A 9841-nucleotide genomic window follows, 5' to 3' on the forward strand; every position below is an offset into this window, starting at 1 on the left:
AGAAGGTTTTATATTTTATTCTGGAGTAATGGGGAGTTACTGGAGTTTACTGAGTGAGGGAGTGACATATTTATACCTGAACTTTATGAAAATCACTTTGGCAGCTAAATGAAGGATGTATTAGAATAGGGAGAGACTTAAGGCAGACAGCCTAGCTAGAAGGCTATAGAAATAGTTGAAGTGAGAAGTCATGAAGACCTGTACCAATATGGTGGCTATGTAAGTGGAGAGAAGAGAATATATAAAGGAGTGTTGTAAAAGTAGAAACAAAGAGATTTGACAATAGATTGGATATGTGGAATGTGAAGAGCTGAAAGTGACAAGATTACAAGCATGGGTAACTGGGGAGATGGTGATACCCTTCACAGTAATAAGAGAGTTGGGAAGAGGAAAAGGTTTAGGGATAAAAATAATGAATTTTGTTTTGGACATGTTGAGTTCAAGATGACTATGAAACATATATAAGAAATAGTTGAGGATGTGTGTATGAAGCTCAGGAGAGAGATTAGGATTGGATACATAGATATGGTCTGGCCTTACTAGTTGTGTGACCGTGGGCAAGTCATTTAACTTCTGTTTGCCTTAATCCACTGGAGAAGAAAATGATAAACCATTCTGGTATCCTTGCCAAGAAAACTCCAAAAGTGATCACAAAGAGTCAGACACAACTGAAACAACTGAACAAAAACAGCATATAGATCTGGTTATCATCTGCATAGAGATGATAATTGACTCCATGCGAACACAGATGGTGTAGAGAATGAGAAGAATAAAGCCTAGGGCAGAGCCTTGGGGAGCACTCATAGTTAGTGGACATAACCTGGAGGAGGAATCAGTAAAGGAGGCTAAACAGAAGTGGTCAGGTAGAAGGAGAGCCTATAAAAGCTATAGTGGAGAGGCTATAATGATACCAATAATAGCTAATATTTACATCATCCTTACTATGTATCAGGTACTGTGCTAAGCACTTATTATCTCATTATTATTATCTCATTTATTATTATCTCATTTAATCCTTATAACAACTCTGGGAGGTAGATGCTAGTATCATCCCCAGTTTTCAGATAAGGAAACTAAGGTTAAGTGACTTGTCCAGGGTCACACAGCTAGTGTCTGGGGCCGCATCTGAACTTGGGGTTTTCCTGACCTTAGGCCAGGCACTCTGCCCAATGTACCACCTATCTGCGTATCCAGAAGAGGGGAACAATTGTTTTAAAGGCTGCAGGCAGGTAATGAAGGATAAGGATCAAGAAAAGGCTATTAATTTGGGGAATTAAAAGATTTTTTCCTAACATTGGAAAGAATAGTTTCTGTTGGAGGATTAGTTTAGAAGTCAGACTACAAAAGATTTAGAAGAGAATGTGAGAAAATAAGTGAAGACACCTAGGATAGATAGCTCTCTTAAGGAGGTTAGTCAGGAAAAGTGGGGAGAGATGTAGAACTGTACCTAGAGAGGATGGTAAAATAGGGTGATGGGAGGGACACAGGCACATATTTAGGCAACAGAAAGGAAGTCAATAGACAGGGAGATAGGGAGAGATTGAAGATTAGAGAGAGAATGGGATAATTGTGGGGGCAATATGTAGAGGAAGATTGGAAAGGGTGGGATCAAGGATGCACGTAGGGGGTTTGTATTAGCAAGAAAAGCTACTTCTTCAGGCAGGACAGAGATAAGGGAAGAGACAGTGGGGGAAGATGCCTGAGTGATATGAGAAGAGAAGAAAGGGACCAGAGGCAGCTCTTAGTAAATGGCCTCATTTTTTTTTTTTATGAAGTATGAAGTCAGGTCCTCAGATGAGAGAGTCAGGGGAGGGAGTACCTTGGATGAAAAGGTTTGATATAGCCATTGATTGTGTAACAAAAGGATTGCTTTGCTTCAATGAGGTCTCAGTTGAGTTTATATAGCACAAATTTATAGTATAACCAATTAGAATATTTCTTGATTTTCTCCATCTCGATTCCACTACACCTGAATAGGAATGAAGGAAGTATAATAATTGAAGATTGGGGGCAAAGCATGACTGGTGATAAAGGGATCTTATGTGAGGATAGTGCAGTGTAAACTTCAAAATGCTATGTAAATCATTATTATTTTCATTATTCATCTCATTCTTCTCATCTTATTTGATGAGTTTCAAATCAAAGTTGTGCTGGGATGTCACTTTATTCTTTGATATTAATCATGTGTATCAATATTAATATGTATTAATTATATATTAATATTAGTAATTAATTTTCAGTGGACACAGATAAAATAAATGCCTTTTTTTTTTGTAATTGAATTAAAAGTATTGGAATTTAAGCCCAACTTCTGAAGGCTCATCGAAAGCATCTTTAGAATAACTTCAGTAGCAAACAGGATAAAGGGGATGATATGTACTCCATCTTACTCTCACATAATTTGGATATCTTCTCCTAGGTTTCTATACTGTGAAAGCCTGTTGTATCATGTGGTATCGAGATCATGAATATTTGGTATGACTAAATGTATTAAAAAAAATTTTAAGATTTTTAATGGATCCATGTTATATTCATGCACATGTGGGCAACCATTCTGTCTCTGATAATGCCCTAGTACCAGTAAAATTTATTTATTGGATTTTCAAAGAATTTTTCAAGTCTGTATTTAAGTAAGATTTTGTCATCTGTTAGTTTATAAAAGATAGCTAGCTAATGATGTGTAATCTTACCCACCAGGCCATGCCCAGCATTCAGTCAATTCTAAATTTTTGCCTCATGCAGCTTTGTGTTGTAGTTTCTTCCTTGCAAAATCCCAATTAATCAGTAAGTTCAGGCTCCTTAAGGACAAACTGTAATTTCTGATGGTATTTCAGGAAATGCCATCACAGACACCCCCCCCAGCCATTTTTCTAAACAAATTGACATGGTAGCTATCTTTATTTTGCTTCTTTGCCAACATATTGTTGATTGAGTCCATGTGGATATCACCCATGGAAGTCTTTCTTATTTCACTCTTTGGTTTTCACTGTTTGATAGGCTCCATCTGGAGGTAAACCACTGGTGTATACCTATTGTCATCCTTTGCCATTGCTTGGTAGAGAGATGTTGCTTATTCCAAAAGTATTTCTGTAAGTTTTTACCAGTATATTATGGACTCTCAGAACATTTATCAATCCTCTACCTCCTTTTTGAAGAGGTAGTGTTACTCTTTCTAGAATTTCCTTAGGGTAATGGGCCTCATGTATATGTGTGTATGTGTATTGACATGATATGATACAATATGATATGACAATATATTAGTACACTTTCCAAATTCTTACTAGCCCTAGCCTTTGTATGGCTAAGACTAAATCACTTCCCCTCCTACAGCTGCAGTAAAGTTCAGTAGGACTGTGACATATTCTTATTCTTATTGGACAAATTCTACTTCTCCTTACTTTTACCTATTAGTCAAAGTTCTTGTCTTGCAAGTTGTACAGAAAAGGTCAAACCTTCTTTCACATGATGGCTGTTGAAATATTTTAAAATAGCCCCCTTGTCTTTCCTGGTTTTGTGTCCCCTTATCATTTGGGTTGTCTTCTTTAAGGCATGCTATATTTTGTTAATGTCCTTAAAATTGGGCCCTGGAGCTAGTCACAATGCCTCAGATGTGGACAGCACAGAGTAGAATCAAAATTAAACATTAGCTTTTTTATATTAAGTTAGGAATCAATTAACCTGCCTAATTTTTTCACCTGAACTACAATTATAGAATCATAAAATATCCATGATTTCAGTGTTGAAAAGGACGTCACTGGCCATCTATTAAGATACAATAAATATGAAAAATTCATGACTACTTAGATACAGGGTAAAAAGAGAAGAAACACAAGAACTCCATGTACAACTACTACAACAATATAAAAATGAAAAGATCCTTAAAAATGAGCTAAACTCTAAGCAACTAAAAAAACAGTAACAGACAATAAAACATAGTCCCCTCTTCAAGGTGGAGAGTCAGGGAATTACTATGGCAAGATGGTATATACATTGTCAGATATCAGGTGTTTTTGCCTAATTGTTTTTCTTTGTTATAATTAAAGGTTCAAATTTCAGGAAGAGTGAGAGGTATATCCAAAAATGACTGTAGTGTTCCAACAAAATGTATAAACAAAAACTCATTTTGAATAATAATAAGTTAGCATTTAGATAGCATTTTAAGGTTTGCAAAGCATTTTACAAATATTGCTCATTTTATCCTCACAACAAACCTGGGAGGTAAATAGCATTATTATCCGCATTTTACTGATAAAGAAACTGAGACAAGTAGAGATTAAGTGGCTTGCCCAGGGTCACACACCTAGTCAAGATCTGAGACTGGATTTGAAGTTGGGTCTTCCTGACTCCAGTTCCAGAATTCTCTCTAGTATGCCACCTTGCTGCCTCATAAAAGAATGTTATTTAGAAGTAAAAATGTTCAACCAAACAGGTGTGATGACAGAGTCCAGGGATTATTAGAGATCTCCATCCGGGTTCACATTGATCCTTTAAATAACATTCTTTGGAAATGGACATTCTATCAATTAGGAACATATGCAACTGTACTACAGTCCAGCCCCGTTTTCCATTTTTGTCCTCAGAGATGGCACAAATAACTATATCCAGTGCCTTGCTGAAATTTAAATTTGCTATTTCCATAGAATTTCTGTGATATGGTAGTTTAGAAAACTATCCAAACACAATAAAATAAGACAGGAAACTGATGAAGGGTGAGTTGTCAGTTTATTTGGGGGGTTTTTTTGTATTTTTTTGGTGAGGGGGGTGTTTTTTCCAACCTCTATATAATAGGAAACAGTGATTATATGATAAGTTTTAAGATCATTTAAAATCATTACAATAATAGTGGAATGGTATGGATAGAAGGTCTGCCTTGGAGCCAGAAAGACCTCTGACACACATAGACTTTGTTACTCTATACAAGTTACTTCATCTCTCACTGCCCTCAAGTAGCTTTTTCCTTAGACTAAAAATTACAGAAAACTTGTTGATCTCCATTGGTAGAGGAAGTTTTTTTTTTGCAGTAGGGAATTCACAGGTCTTTGTATAATGATACAAGGTAGACCCTGTCCATATTATTTATCTTCAATTTACAGATAGGAAACTGGGGCCCACAGAATTGGTGGCCAAGGTCAAAAAGAAAGTCAATGGCAGAGCAGAGACTCAAACCAATCATCTTATTCCAAGTCTAATTGCAACCATGCTGTATGTGCTTCTGTTATTTAATTATAGCAATGGCTCTGAGTACAAACGACGAACATGTGAGGACCTTTGTGCCCTCACAAATCACACTAACCCATTATTCCTTGAAAGAGAGAAAAACAAAAGAAGAAACAGCCAGAAATACTGGAACTTTTCCCTCATCTGAAAGACACCTATAAGTCTGTGTTCTTGTTTCATTCTCCCAAGCTTTTAGTCGTCTCTGAGAACTTGCTCCCAGAGGAAAGCATAAATTTGACCTTCATGCTCTCCTCTGAGGGTGAATTCTCACAGATGACCAGGAAACATGTTTATAGAAGACCCACAGACTCATTATCCTAAAGCTTTTGGAATTTGATGCTGTTCTAGGAATGAAAGCAGATCTTTAGTGTTTGTTTGGTTTGGTTTGTTATAGCCAGCTGATTATACAAAATGCCAAAGGTACTGATGTCCTTCTCACCTTTTATTTTTCAGTAAATGGTTACAATTATCAGCACTAGCTCTTTCATCTATCATGCTAGCTTCCTTTGGCAAAGTCACTGGTTCTCACTGAGCCTGTGACTCTTCTCAAGAGCCAAGGTGTGTCAAGAAATGTGAACTTTCAGCATCCCTTTTCATAGAAGTTGTTCTTCTGGAGCTGCCTTTGTAACTTCTGCAGAAAGAATGGCCTTGGATGAGACGTCCAACTTCTGATTTAAGAGTTTTATTGAGATGTTATCACTTTTGTTTCTGCCTCACTGCAAGTCATCATGGGTTCAAGCAATATTTTATTTACTCAATGTCTTCTATATTTGATCTCCTCTATCCAATATAAATTCACTTCTACTTTTAGTTGTATTGTTTCCACATATTAAATCTTCTATTTTTAATTTGCCTACTGAAAGCATTTGTCTATTACAGCTTAAAAAACTGTGACTCAACAACACCTAATAGACCAAGAAAAAAATTAAATCTCAAATACTGAAGAAAGCAGCTTTTTAAAAAAAAAAAATCATGGAATCATTCTCCAAGAATGCCCTGGAGAGAGAATTAGATAGATGGCCAGAGTTCAATAAAAACAAGTCTGAAATGTATTGGGATTGGATTATTCTGCAGCTTCCCTGCTTACTGCCAGCATATTTTCTCTTTATTGTGAATCATAGTTCAGACTACAAATACTTCTTATTGACCTCAATTTAGTCTTGACCTTTGTTATGATTTCTATTGCTTCCACACTTAATCCGCTGCAAAGGTTGGGGGAAGAGAGTTGAGGATGCGGAACATGACTGTTAATAGAGATATATGTCTTCTGCTGGGTCTTGGAAATTGGTGGTGCTGGTGGTGCTGGTGGTGCTGGTTGTAAGTTTCTCACATAAACTTCAGGTTCGTTGTCAGGGTCTCTCCAGCCCAAGCAAATGTAATCCAGGCTTTGGGGAAATGGGCATAATTGTCTCCACAGCCAGACTGGGTTATTCAAGACCATTAGCCTGAATGCCCTTTTAGGTCAGTGTTACTAAAATCCTGGAGCAGCAAGGACAGGAAAGATGGGAGAGGATGGAAGGTAAGTAGTGCATCTGAGTCAGTACGATGATTGAACTTGACAGGAGTCAGGAATGCAGGGAGAGTCTGATTAAAACTGTTTCTGTCTCCAATGCCCCCGACCTCTTACTATTCTCTGCTTTCTCACAATTCTCCAGCTGCTGTGCTCAAAAACTTTGCTATTTTGCCCTCTCCACATCATCTTCCCCGCCTCCATCCCACCCCACCCCCTATTATCTTTCTATTCATTCCCTTTCTTTCCTCTCTTAGTTCCTGCTGAGAGTTGAAAGTGACAGTCAGAGCCTGTACGTCCAATAGGTTATAGGCATGAAATTGAGGCAGTTAACAGCTCAGGGGAGACCCCATTACAAGGTAAACATTCATTTTCCTTTCAGACTTCCTCAGCTGTGGCTGAACAGATTATCACCCATACTGTGATTATGACTCAAAATTCGGGGCCATGAAGCAAAATTTCTAGAAAGCTCCCCCAGGTTCACTGGAGCAGATTGACTCTTGTACTTAGAGGGAGGGCAAAGTGTTGCACCTGCCTTATGTATTAGGCATAAGACAGAGACAGCCAGTCAGGAAGGAAGAGAAAGAAAGAACTCAAGGAAATAATTGAATATGATTAGGACAAAAAATGCATCTGTTCAGATGTTATGGAGGGAGAGGATTGAGAGTTATGGGATCATAGACAAAGTAGTTGGAAGGGGACTTAAAAATCATCTCCTCGCCCCACACACCTATCCCAGAAAGTAAGATTCTTGAGGGCAGACACCATATTGCCTCTGTCTTTGTATTCCTGGTGCTTAGCACAATGCATGGACTCATCGCAGGTACTTAATAAATTTCTATTGAATTAAAATGTTACTATTTAACCTGGATTATTTTGTAGGTAGGGAAACTGGAACACAGAGAAATGAACAAATCCAAGGTCACAACAGTAGCAGAATTAGGACTCAAGTCCAGGTTTTCTTACTGTACACCCAACATTTTCCACTACAACATTCTGTCAGTGGTATTGTCCACATTTGAGACATCACCTTTGTTTCTCTCCTTTGCCTTGTTCCAGACATGCAGTCAATTGTCAGGTTCTATCAAATTTTTCTCGAATCCACCCCTTTCCTTTTCATTTTTGCTGCTCACACTTACTTCAGGTCCTCATTCCCTCTTTCTCAAATTACCTTTTTTTTAAAATTACCTTAAATTGCCTTTTTATACCATCATGGAGTCAAAGGCCACATAGGGGAAGGAGGCCTGGACCTAGAGCTGGATTCTACTTCCAACTCCACTCCCAGAATGGCCTTGAGCAAATCACTCCCATGTCTCTGAGTCTCCCGTTCCTCCTTTATGCCAGGAAGCGCCAAAAAACTCTTCAGCTACAAAGTTCTCCAGCTTGTCTGATTTCACACCTGAAAGAAATACACAGTTGGGAAGGAGGGTCTGAGATGCCATCAAAGCAGAAGAAAAAGGACTTGTAAGCAAGCCAGTAAAAAGAATGAACATAGAGACAGAGCAAGAGATGGCGTGGAAGAGAGACCAAGCAGAGATGGGAAATAAGAGAGACAATTGGGAGGAAGAAACAAGATGGGAGAGAAAAAGAGGATAGTGAAAGAGTGAAGCCCTGATTGATTGCAAAGAGCTGGCATGCAGCTCAGTGAATATACCCACAGCAACCTCTTCTTAGCCCTGAATTTAGTTAATGACATGGAGGAAGACAGAGAGGATACCAAGTATGAAATATTGGTCTGGGCGCTGGGCCAAGGCCGGCGGAAGCTCCTGCTTAGCTTCCTGTACCAGAGGGACCAGATGTGGGCATGAATGGGCTACCAGGCAGCTGTGAGCCAGCACTGTTGTGAAGAGGTCATGACAAAGAATCTTTCCATTTGGGCTTGGACCAGGGAACAGCCCATCCACTGTGGAGTGGCTTATTAAGGTTCCCCCCAGGGGGACCAGAACTGCCTTGCTATGGTGTCTCAAACCTGCTACATTTGTGACTCCTACGTCCAGTGGGCCATTCCCCAATTCCTCCCAAACAGCCTTCCCCCAAGAAGAACTCCCTTAAACAGCACCCCTTCCCCAACCCCAGCAGCAGTCTCCCAAGCCTCCCCAAACTCAATCCCTTCCCATTCTTTCTTTGGCCCTTTGGTGCTGGAACCTTTTCCTTATCCTCTCTCCCATGCTACAGCTAGAACCTGGTACCTACACTTTGCAGATTATGCCAAAGCTGGCGGCTGCTGCCTTCCCTAGTTCCTGGAAGTCCTCAGTATAAAGAGCAATCAGGATCAGCCTGCTGGCCCCTCTCAAGTTATCCCTATATGGGGTGACTGCCCTCCCTGGCTTCAGGTTGGCATCTTGCCTTCCTCCTCCTTCCTGTTCTTCTTCAACTTCCTGGTTATTAAGCATCAGCCCTCCTTGCTGAATAAATTCTATACTTCTTGACATCACAATGGTGTTGGTTCCTTCTTTTATAAATTGGAGAAGAAAGGGGAAAAAGTCTTGCTGGGCTCCAGACTTGAATAGGAAAAAGTAAAAACCAATGAAATGAGCTATCAGAAAGTTAGAGATATCCTGACTGGGCCAGCTCTCCCTCCTGGTTCCCCTCACTCAGATACATACTGGAGCTAGCTCTTACCAGCTCACAAGAACAAATTGTTAAATTTTCAGTGTCAGCTTTTACAAGTAAGAAAGGGCAAATGCTGCAAAGCAAGGCTTGATTTATTGTTTTGTTTAATTTTTAGACTTAAGAAAGTGGTGGAGAAAAATGTTAATGATGCAAATTCAACTTGAAAGTGCATCCTAGCAACATCCCCCCCACCCCCCCAGAGTGCTGGTTGTTATACATTTACAAGCACACCACTTTCTTCCCTTCATAATGCTTGGCCAGCTGAGAGCTGCTACAATTCCTACACCTCCCTAACAAGTGTTACAGAAATGCCTTGCTAGGCCAGTCAGGTTTCCCTATTGAAAACCCACCACCCGAAGCTGTTTCTCTCACATCTCCCACACATTTTTATCTCTTTTTTTCAGGAAAAAAAAAATCTTATTGGTGTCATGCAGATACTCTCAATTTTACTTTTCTAACTTGCAACCATGAGAGTGTTGGAGCTCTAAAGTGATTAATACT

At 39.3% G+C, this 9841-nt stretch overlaps 1 pseudogene; it reads left to right on the forward strand.

The window, feature by feature from the left end:
* Positions 1 to 8236: 8236 nt before the first annotated feature.
* Positions 8237 to 8986, forward strand: LOC114033728 (annotated as a pseudogene).
* Positions 8987 to 9841: the final 855 nt, after the last annotated feature.

The sequence above is a fragment of the Vombatus ursinus genome, unplaced genomic scaffold, assembly GCF_900497805.2.
Source record: "Vombatus ursinus unplaced genomic scaffold, bare-nosed wombat genome assembly UNPS02007344.1, whole genome shotgun sequence".
Lineage (NCBI taxonomy): Eukaryota > Metazoa > Chordata > Mammalia > Diprotodontia > Vombatidae > Vombatus > Vombatus ursinus.